This window comes from Spermophilus citellus, assembly GCF_964194105.1.
Source record: "Spermophilus citellus genome assembly, chromosome: 7".
NCBI classification, from domain to species: domain Eukaryota; kingdom Metazoa; phylum Chordata; class Mammalia; order Rodentia; family Sciuridae; genus Spermophilus; species Spermophilus citellus.
Window position 1 is genome coordinate 25,768,159 of NC_138188.1, and position 13,567 is coordinate 25,781,725.

Below are 13,567 nucleotides of genomic sequence, written 5' to 3' on the forward strand. Positions count from 1 at the left end.
GAACTGTTGGTGAGATGAAATGAGTTTTAGGCTTTATGGTTTGCAAACTAATAAATGGGATATGTAATTCTGTAAAAGAAATGAAAATAAATTGTGATTATATATGTATGTATGTGTGTATATTTTATACATATAGTGGAATACTTTAAAAAAATGAAAAGGGGTCTGGGGATGTGGCTCAAGCGGTAGCGCGCTCGCCTGGCGTGCGTGCGGCCCGGGTTCGATCCTCAGCACCACATACAAACAAAGATGTTGTGTCCGCTGAGAACTAAGAAAAAATAAATAAATATTAAAAAATTCTCTCTCTCTCTCTCTCTCTCTCTCTCTCTCTCCCCCTCTCTCTCACTCTCTCTTTAAAAAAAAAAAAATGAAAAGGAATCAACTACTGCCACTACCCAATACAGATGAATCTTTGAAATGTTACTGTAAATTAAGCTAGAAAACTGAATCTTTAATGTATAAAATTATATTACAACCTCCAACAATACTCCACTAATTTCTAATCATATTAAGGAACTAAATGTACAAAATAAAACCTCACGCATGGCATGATGTAGCAAGAAAATATTCTAGGGGCTGAGGATGTGGCTCAAGTAGTAGTACGCTTGCCTAACATGTGTGAGGCACTGGGTTTGATTCTCAGCACCACATAAAAATAAAATAAGGATATTGTGTCCACCACCTAAAACTAAAAAATAAATATTAAAAAAAAGAAAATATTCTAGACATCAGAGGTCATGTAGTATAATTCTACTTATACAAAATTCAAAACAACAGTAGTACTCTAGGTAAAATACTGATTGAGAAGCACACATGACATTGTTATATACTATAAATATTCACTAAGTTATGCACACTGATTTGTGAAATGTTACTATAAGTTAACAGTATCCTCTCTCTATATATCAGCAAAAAAATAAATTAGAAATGAAAGCCATTTAAATATATCCCATTCACAACAGCAACCAAAACTATATACAATATCTATAATTTTTTTCTTTTTCTTTCTTTTTTTTTTTTTTATACTTGGAATTGAATCCAGGGGCACTTAATCACTGAGTCACATCCCTAGCACTTTTTAAAATTTTTTATTTAGAAACAAGGTTTTGTTAAGTTGCTTTAGAGCCTTGCTAAATTGCGAGGCTGACTTTCAACTTGCAAACCTCCTGCCTCAGTCTCCCAAGCCACTGGCTTTAATTTATTATTATTATTATTATTATTATTATTATTATTATTATTATTATTATTATTTTGGCAGGGGGTGGTGTTGGGGGGCCCACCAGGGATTGAACTCAAGGGGACTCGACCACTGCACCACATCCCAGCTCTATTTTGTATCTTGAGATAGGGTCTCATAGAGTGGCTAAGACCTTCTCTAAATGACTGAACCTGGCTTTTAACTCAAGGTTCTCCTACCTCTGCCTCCAGAGCTGCTGGGATTACAGCCCCTGCACCTCGCTGTAATTTCTTGAAAAATAATCTAGACCAACAATAAAATGTTTCTGAAGGATCTAAAAGAAGACATTTGTGTGAAGGAACACTCAATATTGAAATACAATGTAATTTCAATTAAAATCCAAGAGGATTTTCCTTTCTTTTGCAGTGTTGAAGACCGAATTCAGGGCCTCATGACTTAAAAACAGTGGGTGAAGGATGGGGGCATAGCTCAGTGGTGGAATCCTTGCCAGGTTTTAATCCCTAACGCCTCAAAAAACAAAAACCACGGTGACATTTTGGAAGACAAGCAAAGAGATTCAACAAATATTGGGAATGGTGTGTATAAATTGAGGTGGTATTTAAAACCCCATTTCATCAACCAGAAAAAGATCATTAATTCACAAATGGAGCTAGAAAATTGGACTACTTCCAACAGTAATAATTTCCCAACATAAAAGAATGTAATGTACAAATAAAACTTACTTTAGGGTAATTAGGAAAATGTAATGCCTTTTGACAACATTAGAGAAAATTCCATAAACAAGACATAGGACACACAAACCAAAATGGAAAGCTCTGGCAAATTAGACTGTGTTAAAATTATTTAAATGTTAATATCTTTTATTGAGATAAATTTATATACTACAAAATTCACTCACTTTCAGTGGACAGTGAAATGACTTTTAATAAATTTACAAAGTTGTACAATCATCCCCACAATCCAATTTTAAAACATGTCTATCATCCCAAAAGATCCTTATGCTCACTTAAAATCCACATTCCTATCACCAACCACATTAAAATTATTTTTTGTATGAGAGAATTACAGAAGATGATAATGGAAAAAGTCAATTCATAAAAGAGAAGCTGGCCAATAAACATGTACCCCTTTATAAGTAATCAGGGAAATGCAAATTAAAATAAGGAGCTGTTTTAACTCATGCTGGCAAAGGAAAAAAAAAAGTTAAAACATAACAAACACTGGCCAGTCAGGGAGAAATATCTCCTCTCCATTGTTTTCAGCAATCCAAAACTAAAGACACAACTGCCACAACCCAGTACATACCTAAGATATCAAGTTCAAGTATGTTTACTGCACACTGTTGTAAAAGAAAAATGGGAAACCGCTTAAAATGTACCTCATCAAAGGGAAAATGGATAAACAGGTGTAATCATAAAGTTCACAGTATTGAATCACTGATGCATGTATGTCAACATAAATAAATTTTGAAACCAAACTGGAGATGCAAGCTAAAAAATGGTATTTGTGCAGGGCATGGTGGCATATGCCTGTACTCTCAGCTACATGGGAGGCTAAAGCAGGAGTATTGCAAGCTCAAGGCCAGCCTTGGCAATTTAACAAGACCAATCTCAAAACAAAAAGGACTAAGTATGTAGCTCAGTGGCACAGCCTTTGTCTAGCATGTATGAGGCCCTAGGTTTAATCCCTAATATTAAAAAAAAATCATTTCTAGTATGATGTCATTGTAGATTTTTAAAAATATTTTTAATTGTAGATGGACACAATACCTTTATTTTGTTCATTAGTTATTTCATGTGTTGCTGGGGATTGAATCCAGTGCCCCACATGTGCTAGGCAAGTGTTTCACCACTGAGCCACAACCCCACCCTCACTGTGGTTTTTAATATACAAAAATGGTATATATGGGACTGGAGTGGAGTGCTCACCTGGCATATGTGAGGCACTGGGTTCGATCCTCAGCACCACATAAAAATAAATAAATAAAATTAAGGTATTGTGTCCATCTACAACTAAAAAATATATTTAAAAAAATAGTATACATGAATATTCAAACACATTACCTATTATTGATAACAATGATATGCACCAACTTTAGAGAAGGAAAGGAACTGGTATCCAGGAAAAAACAAAAATATTAGCTGTATCAATAATTTTTTATTTTTTAAAAAGCCTAGCATGGTGGCACATGCCTATAGCAGTGTGGAAGGCTGAGGCAGGAGTATCACAAGTTCAAGGCCAGCCTCAGCAATTTAGTTAGACCTTGTTTCAAAAAATAAAAAGGACTAGGGCTGTAGCTCAGTGGTAAAGGGGGAGTTTGAAACAAATATGATAAAATATACACACTTAAAAATCTGTGTCAAGTGTATTGATATTATTCTTTGAATTTACATTTAATCAAAACAAAACAAAACCTCTATTAGTACTAAAAGCGTGGTGTCAACAAACAGCAAACAACAGGGAAAGAACACTACTACCAAGCTTCCAATGTGTGCTATGAATACCATCACAGTCCCGTGAGAGGTAAGAAGAAATTGTTATAACTCTTCACTTGATCTCAAGCACCACTCTTTAATTTTCTTCAGTATACTTTGGACATGATACACATTAGTTACTGTTGATGTCCACTATTAATTACTATGATGTCAGCTTCATGAAGGTAAGGGTCCTTGTCTATTTTGTTCACTATATATTATTTTAAGTGACAAGAACAGTACCTGGTACAGTACAGGCACACAATAAATATGGCTGAATAAATGAATATATGTATATTTATGAAGTACAAAACAGATACATAGAGAGAGTAGGACAAATATGTAACAGGAAAAATGTTCATGAAGGAACAAGGCCTCCCCCTCTTTTTAATTTTTAGGGTTGTAAACCAAAAATGTTTATAAACTTCTAATCTAGGCCTACCAAAGCTAGAATAAAGAGGTAATGTGGCTTTACAAAGAACAAAGGATGTTGGCCATGTCACAAAATTCCAAATCAGCAAATAAAGGGAACATAAAATTCTTTTTTGACTCTAAAAAAGATTTGACATATAAAAGAAAAACAAGATTAAATGTACCTAGATAAGAAAAGCAACAACAACAAAAACCTAAACAAAATTTGGAGGAAAAAAGAAACCATAAAGAAGAGTTCTTTTTTTCAATGATATAAAAGAGAAACAAGGCTGCAAGAAATCAGGGAGACAAACAGTCTCAACTACAAACAATGAACCAGATCAAAGAACATGTTGAACCTAATTTAGGAGATATATAATATAAGTAATTTTTTTGGTTTATGTTTTAATTCAACAATACAGCAAGCCCATAAAGTGGCAATGAAGAAAAAGTCTTGGCAAAGAATGAGACTGCTATCAGATATGGTAGTGAACAAAGTCAACACTATTAAACTAGGAAAGTACTGTCCCCACAGCAATTCTAAGACAATATCTAGTCACCACATTCTTTAGTCAAGCAGGTACAGACACACTCAAAAGGCAAGCACTCTAAGAAGCTTAGTCAAAATTCTAAATTCTGTGGCCAACATATTTTTATAGTCTCACCTGGGTTTGATAAGCAATCTTTTTAGTAAGTGAAGCTTTCTTAGTACCTTCATATTTCACAGGTATTTTTGCAAATTTCCTCAAAATCCCATTAAAAATTGGTCTATAAATCCAGTATTTCTATTATCTTTCTAAATATATCAGGGCCGGGGGTATGTTTCAGTGGTAGAATGCTTGTATAGCATGCACAAAGCCCTGGATTTGATCCCTAGGACTGCCAAGAACAACAAAAACTAATTAAACTAAATACATCCACTTAAGTGCTAAAAGTATCATGTACTTTTTTTTTTTTTTAATGGTACCAGGGATTGAACCCAGGGCACTTGACTACTGAGTCACATCCCAGCTCTATTTTGTATTTTACTTAGAGACAAGTAAAATACAAAATAGTTGCTTGGCTTCTGGATCCTCCTGCCTCAGCCTCCAAAGCCTCTGGGATTACAGGTGTGTGCCACCACACCTGGCAAGTATCATGTTCTTTAAAAAATAATGAAATTTGAAATGTGGGCTGGAGATATAGCTCAGTTGATAGAGTGCTTGCCTCGAATGCACAAGGCCCTGGGTTCAATCCCCAGCATCACCAAATAATAAAAATAAAAAAATAAATAGATAAATAAATAAAAGAAATTTGGGTTGCTCAGGCTGGTCTGGAACTGGCAATCCTCCTGCCTCAGCTTCCAAATACTGAAATTACAGGCACTTCATGCTAAATAAAATTATGACAACAGTATTTGGGATTTTTGGTCTTAGGTTTGCTTTTTACTGTTTGATACAATACAATCCAAGGGAAAAACAGCAAAATTATTCTAACTGAAAGAACATAATAGGCCAGGCACAGTGATCAGGCTTTAATCCCAGCAGCGTGGGAGGCTGAGGCAGGAGGATCGCAAGTTCAAAGCCAGCCTCAGCAACTTAGTGAGGCCCTAAAGCAAGTTATCGGAGACCCTATCTCTATATAAAATATAAATAAAGGGCTAGAGATGTGACTCAGTGAGATTAAGCGCCCCTGGGTTCAATGCCTGGTAGCAAAAAAAAACAACAAAAAAAACCCTACCCCACAAAGAATTATTAAGTCACTCTGACAGAAACACACATACACACATACACACACACACACACACACACACAGTTTCAGCTGTACAGCTCCTGATTTTATGAGGATTAATTCTAATTAATTTCAGAATAAATAAGTAGTGATACGGTCAGGAAAATTCACAGACAAAAACAAACCTGAAAGTATGTATGCTCTCAAAAGCATATAACCAAGGGAACTTAATCTAATGCTTTTTTTAATATTTATTTTTTTAAATAAATATTAATTTATTAAAATTTTTAATAAATAATTTTTTAATAAATAGGGGGATAGGAAGGGCAGCGGAATAGAATAGACATTATGATTGTGTATGTATATAGGTGACTCTATGACCAGTGTGATTCTGCAATCTGTATAATTAGAAAAATGAGAAATTATACCCCAAGGATTCAAATGTATGAATTGCCAAGATCATTGTAATGTCATGTGTAGCTAATAAAAAAAAAATTAAGTTAAATTAAAAAAAAAGTTTGGAATATTTTTAGTCATTATTCCTTCAAATATTTTTTTTTAAAGAGAGAGAAAGAGAGAGAGAGAGAATCTTTTTTTTTATATTTATTTTTTAGTTATCGGCGGACACAACATCCTTGTTTGTATGTGGTGCTGAGGATCGAACCTGGGCCGCACGCATGCCAGGTGAGCGCACTACCACTTGAGCCACATCCCCAGCCCTCCTTCAAATATTTTTCTGTTCCTCCCTCTTTGAGTTGCTAATTACATTTACATTATACTATTTAGTGTTCACAATTTTTCAATCATAACTTAAATTTATTTTGAGTGTTCACTCCTGAACCTGTAAATGCCAGCCAGTGTATCATCATACCCGATATGGTATTTTTCAGCTCTACAAAAAAATATATATATATATTTATCTTTTTTAGTTGTAGTTGGACAATACCTTTATTTTATTTACTTTTTTTTCAATTTTTAATATTTATTTTTTAGTTTTCAGCGGACACAACATCTTTGTTTGTATGTGGTGCTGAGGATCGAACCCGGGCCACACGCATGCCAGGCGAGTGTGCTACCACTTGAGCCACATCCCCAGCCCATTATTTACTTATTTTTATGTGGTGCTGAGGATTGAACCCAGGGTCTCGAAGATGCTAGGCAAGCGCTCTACTGCTGAGCCACATCCCCAGCCCTAATACTTTCTTAAATTGAAGTTCATTCTTGCCTTTTGCGTATAAAACTGTAGATACTGATATAAAAGTTATTCTTGCCAGGCACAGTGGTGCAGGCCTGTAATCCCAGTGATTTAGGAGGCTGAGGCAGGAGGGGTTCAACTTCAAGGCCAGCCTCAGCAACTTAATGAGACCTTGTTTCAAAATGAAAAACATAAAGCGCTGGGGATGTGGCTCAGTGGTAAAGTGCCCTGGATTAAATTCTCAGTAATCCCCCCCAACACACACACACACACACACACACACACACACACACACCCCAGTTATGAGGATGAGAAGGCAGTCCTCCTTCCCCCAACCTCATGGTCCATGTCCAATGGATACTCACAGACCTCTCCTTTGAAGAGGAGGAGGATAATGTAGGAACTGTCCCTGACCTAAAGCTGCCAATGTGAGCCTGCCCTTCCAATCTCCCAGGGACTGGCACATCCCTTACCAAGATACCAGAAGAATGTATAGAAGCCTGGCACAATCTGGGAGATTTGAAACAAGAAAGAGAAAAGATTTAATGGAAATTATTTTACCATTTGTTCCCAGATAAGAGATGAAGGATTATTTTTTGTTTTTGTTTTGTTTTTGATACCTGGGATTTAACCCAGGGGCACTTAACCACTGAGCCTATCCCTTTTTATGATTTTTTAAAAAAATATGTATTTCTAAGGGATTTCCCCAATTTTAAAAAATATTTATATTTTAGTTGTAGTTGTCAATACCTTTATTTTATTTATTTATTTTTATGTGGTGCTGAGGATCGAACCCAGGGCCTTGCACATGCTAGGCGAGCACTCTACCGCTGAGCCACAACACCAGCCCTGCTTTTTATGTTTTGAGACAGAGCCTCATTAAGTTGCTGAGACTGGCTTTGAACTCACAATCTCCCTGGTCAACCTCCCAAATCACTAGGATTAGAGGACTGTTTAACATTCCCAGGTCCTATCCCAGGAGCTAATGAACAACATCCTGAAGCCACCAGGATGAATAGGGAGCTAGGAGGAAAAGAAACTCTGAAATATGCCAGCCTATCAAGGAACAGCCAGAATGGCATTAACTTAGGTGAAGCAAGGAATCTAGAGTCCAGTGACCCTTGTTCCTGATTTTATTTTATTGGATTTCTAAAGATTAGAAAATTGTGTTTCCTGAGATATATTGTTTAGTAAAGATCTTTTCAAAAACAGCTATTTCAACTTGTGTTTCAAAGTCAGGGAGAAGGTATTCAAGGACAGAATTTCAGGAAAGGAGGATGGGTACAGTGACATGCACCTGTAGTACCAGCTTCTCAGGAGACTGAGGCAAGAGGAAGGCTTAAGCCCAAGAGTGCAAGACCAGCCTGGGCAACTTAGTGAGACCCTGTCTTAAAAAGCAGAAATGGGAGAGGTCTAAAGTGATACAGGGAAAATCAAAATGAAAGAACCAAAAGAAAGGAGAAACAAAGGTGCCTATCCTTCTCACCTGAAATATTCTGTTTACAAGTATGCTTTAACAAGCAGCCACAGGAAAACCTGTGCTGTGACTAGTCAGTAAAAATGAGCCATACCTGAATCAGCCAAGTCTGGAATCTAAGTATGGTCAAATCTAGAAAGCACACATGTAGAAGGACAGGATAAATAGTTACAAAATAAACACAAAATCACAGAATACTTAAAACTATTTAACTGCTGTCATATAGACTGGGGTACTTTCTGAACTCATTTCTTGTACCTAGCCAGGTGCAGACAAAAGCTTAGGCACAACTGAAAAAAAAAAAAAAAAAAAAGATATCACAAATGACCTGCCCTCACAGTCTAGGTTCTGGCTTAACAGATAAATACTGATTTCTTTTCTTCACCTTTTTTTCTACAGTAGCTCAACTAAAAGAAAAGCTGAGCCCAATGGAAGAAAACTGACAGGACCAAGGTAAACAAACTCTAAGAGGAATGGGAAACACACCTTTCTATTGGGGACTTTTCCCTCACCACACAACTCCCTCCATCTTGGACTGGGAATTGAATCCATAGACACTCTACCACTGAGTATCCTTTTACTTAATTTATTTTTTTGAGACAGGGTCAAAGTGCCCAGACTGACCTCAAATTTGTGATCCTCCTGCCTGATAAATCACTGGGATTGCAGGTGTATGCCACATGCATAGCTGGCTTGCAGATTTAAGAGAAAAGCATTTAGCCAAGAGGAGGAGAAAGAAATAAAGAAAAAGAAGAAATCCTTAAGGAAGCACAGTCATTGGAATTATTAGTCAAAGATATTAAATCAACTGCTTTAAACACATCAATGAGTTAAAGAAAGTCATGAAAAAAGAACTATAAGAAATGAGGAAAAGGGTGTATGAACAAAATGAGAACATCAATAAAGACATAAAAATTACAAAAGAGAGGGGGCTGGGGTTGTGGCTCAGCAGTAGAGTGCTTGCCTAGCATGTTCGATCCTCAGCACCAAATAAATAAATAAATAAATGTATTGTGTCCAACTAAACTAAAAAATAAATATTAAAAAAATTTACGGGGCTGGGGATGTGGCTCAAGCGGTAGCGCGCTCGCCTGGCATGCGTGCGGCCCGGGTTCGATCCTCAGCACCACATACCAACAAAGATGTTGTGTCCGCCGAGAACTAAAAAAAAATAAATATTAAAAATTCTCTCTCTCTCCTCTCTCTCTTTAAAAAAAAAAAAATTTACATGGGCTGGAGTTGTAGTACAGTGGTAGAGCACTTGCCTAGCATGTGTGAGGCTCTGGGTTCGATTCTCAGCACCACATATAAATAAATAAAATAAAGGTCCATTAACAACTAAAAAATATTTTTAAAAAAATTTACAAAAGGGCTGAGGATGTGGCTCAAGCGGTAGCGCCTCACCTGGCATGCGTGCAGCCCAGGTTCGATCCTCAGCACCACATACAAACAAAGATGTTGTGTCCGCTGAAAAACTAAAAATAAATATTAAAATTCTCTCTCTCTCTCTCTCTCTCAAAAAATTTACAAAAGAGGAGTCAAGTAAATTCTGGAGCAGAAATGTAAAATAACTGAAATGAAAAACTCATTAAAGGGGCTGGGGATGTGGCTCGAGCGGTAGCGCGCTCGCCTGGCATGCGTGCGGCCCGGGTTCGATCCTCAGCACCACATACCAACAAAGATGTTGTGTCCGCCGAGAACTAAAAAATAAATATTAAAAAAAAATTCTCTCTCTCTCTCTCTTTCTCTCTCTCTCTCTCTCTCTCTCTCTCTCTCTCTCTCTCCTCTCTCACTCTCTCTTTAAAAAAAAGAAAAGAAAAAAAAAAGAAAAACTCATTAAAGGGATTCAATACTAGATGTAAACAGGCAAAGCAAAAGATCATCAAACCTACAACATAAATATCACTTGCTTCCTGAGAGGCAAATAAACAGAATCTGAAGGACCTATAGGGCACTGTTATGGCTTGAATATGAGATGTCTCCCCAAATCTCCTGAGCTGATACAGGAATGTTCAGAGGTGAAATGATTCAATTTCGAGAGTTGTAACTTAATTAGTCCATCCCAGTTTGAAGATACTGTGTGGTAACTAAAGCAAGTGGAGCACGGCTACTGGAGGTGGGTCATTGCGGCTATGCCCCAGAAGGGTGCATATTCTCTGTGGCCTATTCCCCCTTCCCCCTCAATCTCTCTTTCCTTTTTGCCACAAGGGGAACAGCTTCTATCCATCCTGCCTTTTTCCCATGATGTTCTGCCTTACCTTGGGCCCAGAACAATGAAGTTGGCCATCTATGGACTGAGACAGCTGATACTGTGAGCCAAAATAAACTTTTCCTGCTCTAATAGATAGTTATTTTGGTCACAGGGACACAAAGCTAACTAAAGTAGACACTATCAAACATGCCAATATACATATTATAGGAATTGCAAGAGGAGAATAAAGAGGGAAAGGAGTAAAAAAAAAAAAATCTGAAAAAATACTCAAGAACTTTGCAAATCTGAGGAAAGATATGAAACATGCATTTAAGAATCCCAATCAACCCAAAGCAGGATAAACTCAGAGACACTACCCAAAAAATCAAAATAAATAAATAAAATAAAAAACATATTATAGGGCTGTGAATATAGCTCAGTGGTACAGTGCTTACCCAGCATGCAAGAGGTTCAAGGTTCAATTGCCAACACCACAAAAGAAATTTTTTCAAAAGTATAAAATTGTTGAAAGCCCAAAACAGACAGTTTTTTTTTTTTTTTGTCTGTTTGTTTTGGTTTTTGATGGTACTGGGGATAGAACCAAGGGCCTCACACATAGTAGACAAGCACTCTTAGACTGAGCTACAACCTCAACTCAGAGAATATATTTAAAGCAGAAGTGGTTCCTTATGTACAGAGCTCCTCAATAAAATTAACAATTAATTTCTCCCCAGAAATCTCCAGAAAGCAGTGGGATAACATATCTAGAGTCCTAAAAGGAAAAAAAAAATCATCAAAAGAATTCTGTTGCCTTCAAAAATAAAAGAAAGAACCAGGCGCAGTGGGGCAAACCTATAATCTCAGCAGCTCAGGAGGCTGAGTAAGGCAGGAGGATCGTAAGTTCAAAGCTAGCCTCAGCAAAAGCAAGGCACTAAGCAACTCAGTGACACCCTGTCTCTAATAAAATACAAAATAGGGCTATGGATGTGGCTCAGTGATTGAGTGCCTCTGAGTTCAATTCCCAGTACCCTTAAAAAAAAAAAAAAAAGAATAAAAGAGAGGGTGCTGGAGCTATGGCTCAGTGATAGAGCACTCACCTAGCACGTGAGACACTGGGTTTGATTCATGTAAATAAATGAATAAAATGAAAATCAATCAAAACTGGAAATCCATATACAACAAAATGAAATTAAACCCCTATCTCTCTCCATGCACAAAACTCAACTCAAAATGGATCAAGGACCTAGGAATTAAACAATTTACTCTGCGTCAATAGAAGAAAAAGTAAGCCGTGGGATTAGGCCCCAACTTCCTTAATAAGAATCAATAAATGGGATGGAATCAAACTAAAAAGTTTTCTCTCAGCAAAAGAAACAATCTGTGAGGTGAATAGAGAGCCTACATCCTGGGAGCAAATTTTTACCCCTCACACATCAGATAGAGCACTAATCTCTAGGGTACATAAAAAACTCAAAAAGCCAAACACTGAAAAAACAAATAACCCAATCAACAAATGGGCCAAGGACCTGAACAGACACTTCTCAGAAGAGTATATACAATCAATCAACAAATATATGAAAAAATGCTCATCATCTCTAGCAATCAGAGAAATGCAAATCAAAACTACTCTAAGATATCATCTCACTCCAATCAGAATGGAGCTATTATGAAGACAAACAACAAGTGTTGGCAAGTGGGGAAAAAGGTATACTCATACATTGCTGGTGAGACTGCAAATTGGTGCAGCCAATTTGGAAAGCAGTATGGAGATTCCTTGGAAATCTGGGAATGGAACCATCATTTGACCCAGCTATTCCTCTCAGACTTTTCCAAAGTCCTTTTCCAAATGACTTAAAAACTGCATACTACAGGGACACGGCCACATTAATGTTTATAGCAGCACAATTTACAATAGCTAAACTGTGGAGCCAACCTAGATGTCCTTCAGTGGATGAATGGATTAAAAAAAGTGGCATATATACACAATGGAATTTTACTCAGAATTAAAAAGAACAAAATCATGGCATTTGCAGGTAAATGGATGGTGATGGAGAAGATAATGCTAAGTGAAGTTATCCAATCCCAAAAAAAACAAATGCTGAATGTTTTCTCTAATATAAGGAGGTTGACTCATAGTGGGGTAAGGAGGGAGAACATGGGAGGATTAGATTAATCTAGATAGGGAAGAGGGGTGGGAGGGAAAGGGAGGAGGCAGGAGATTAGCAAGGATGGTGGAGTGTAATGGACATCATTATACAAAGTTACACATATGAAGACTTGAATTGGGTGTCAACATACTTTATATACAAACAGAGATATGAAAAATTGGGGTATATGTGTATTAAGAATTGTAATGCAAAAAAAACTAAGTACATATATAAAGGCATAAATTGACGTGAACATACTTTATATAGAGAGATACGAAAAACTGTGCTCTATATATGTAATAAGAATTGTAATTCATTCCACTGCTGTAGTGTATTTAAAAAATAAAATAAATTTAAAAAAAAAAACACTGAAGATCTAAATAATTGGAAAAACATCCCTTGTTGATAAATTTTCTAATGGTTAAAATGATAACACCACCCAAGGAGATTTACAGATCAAATACAATATCAAAATTCCAACAGTATTTTTTTAAACAGAAATTGAAAAATCCATCCAGAAATTCATATGGAATCTTAAGGAACCCTAATTAGCCACACACTCTTGAAAAATGAACTAAGCTGAAGAAATCACATTTTGTAATTTTAAAACTCATTACAGGGGGACTGGAGTTGTGGCTCAGCAATAGAGCGCTCACCTAGCACATGCGAGGCCCTGGGTTCGATCCTCGGTATCATGTAAAAATAAATAAAAAATTAATTAAAGATATTGTATCCAACTACAACTTAAAAATATTTAAAAAAAC

General features: G+C 36.5%; 1 protein-coding gene across 7 annotated transcripts in view; it reads right to left on the minus strand.

Annotated features, from left to right (window-relative positions):
* Positions 1-13,567, minus strand: part of IP6K1 (inositol hexakisphosphate kinase 1) — a 59,806-nt gene that overhangs the window by 19,840 nt on the left and 26,399 nt on the right. The window lies entirely within an intron of this gene.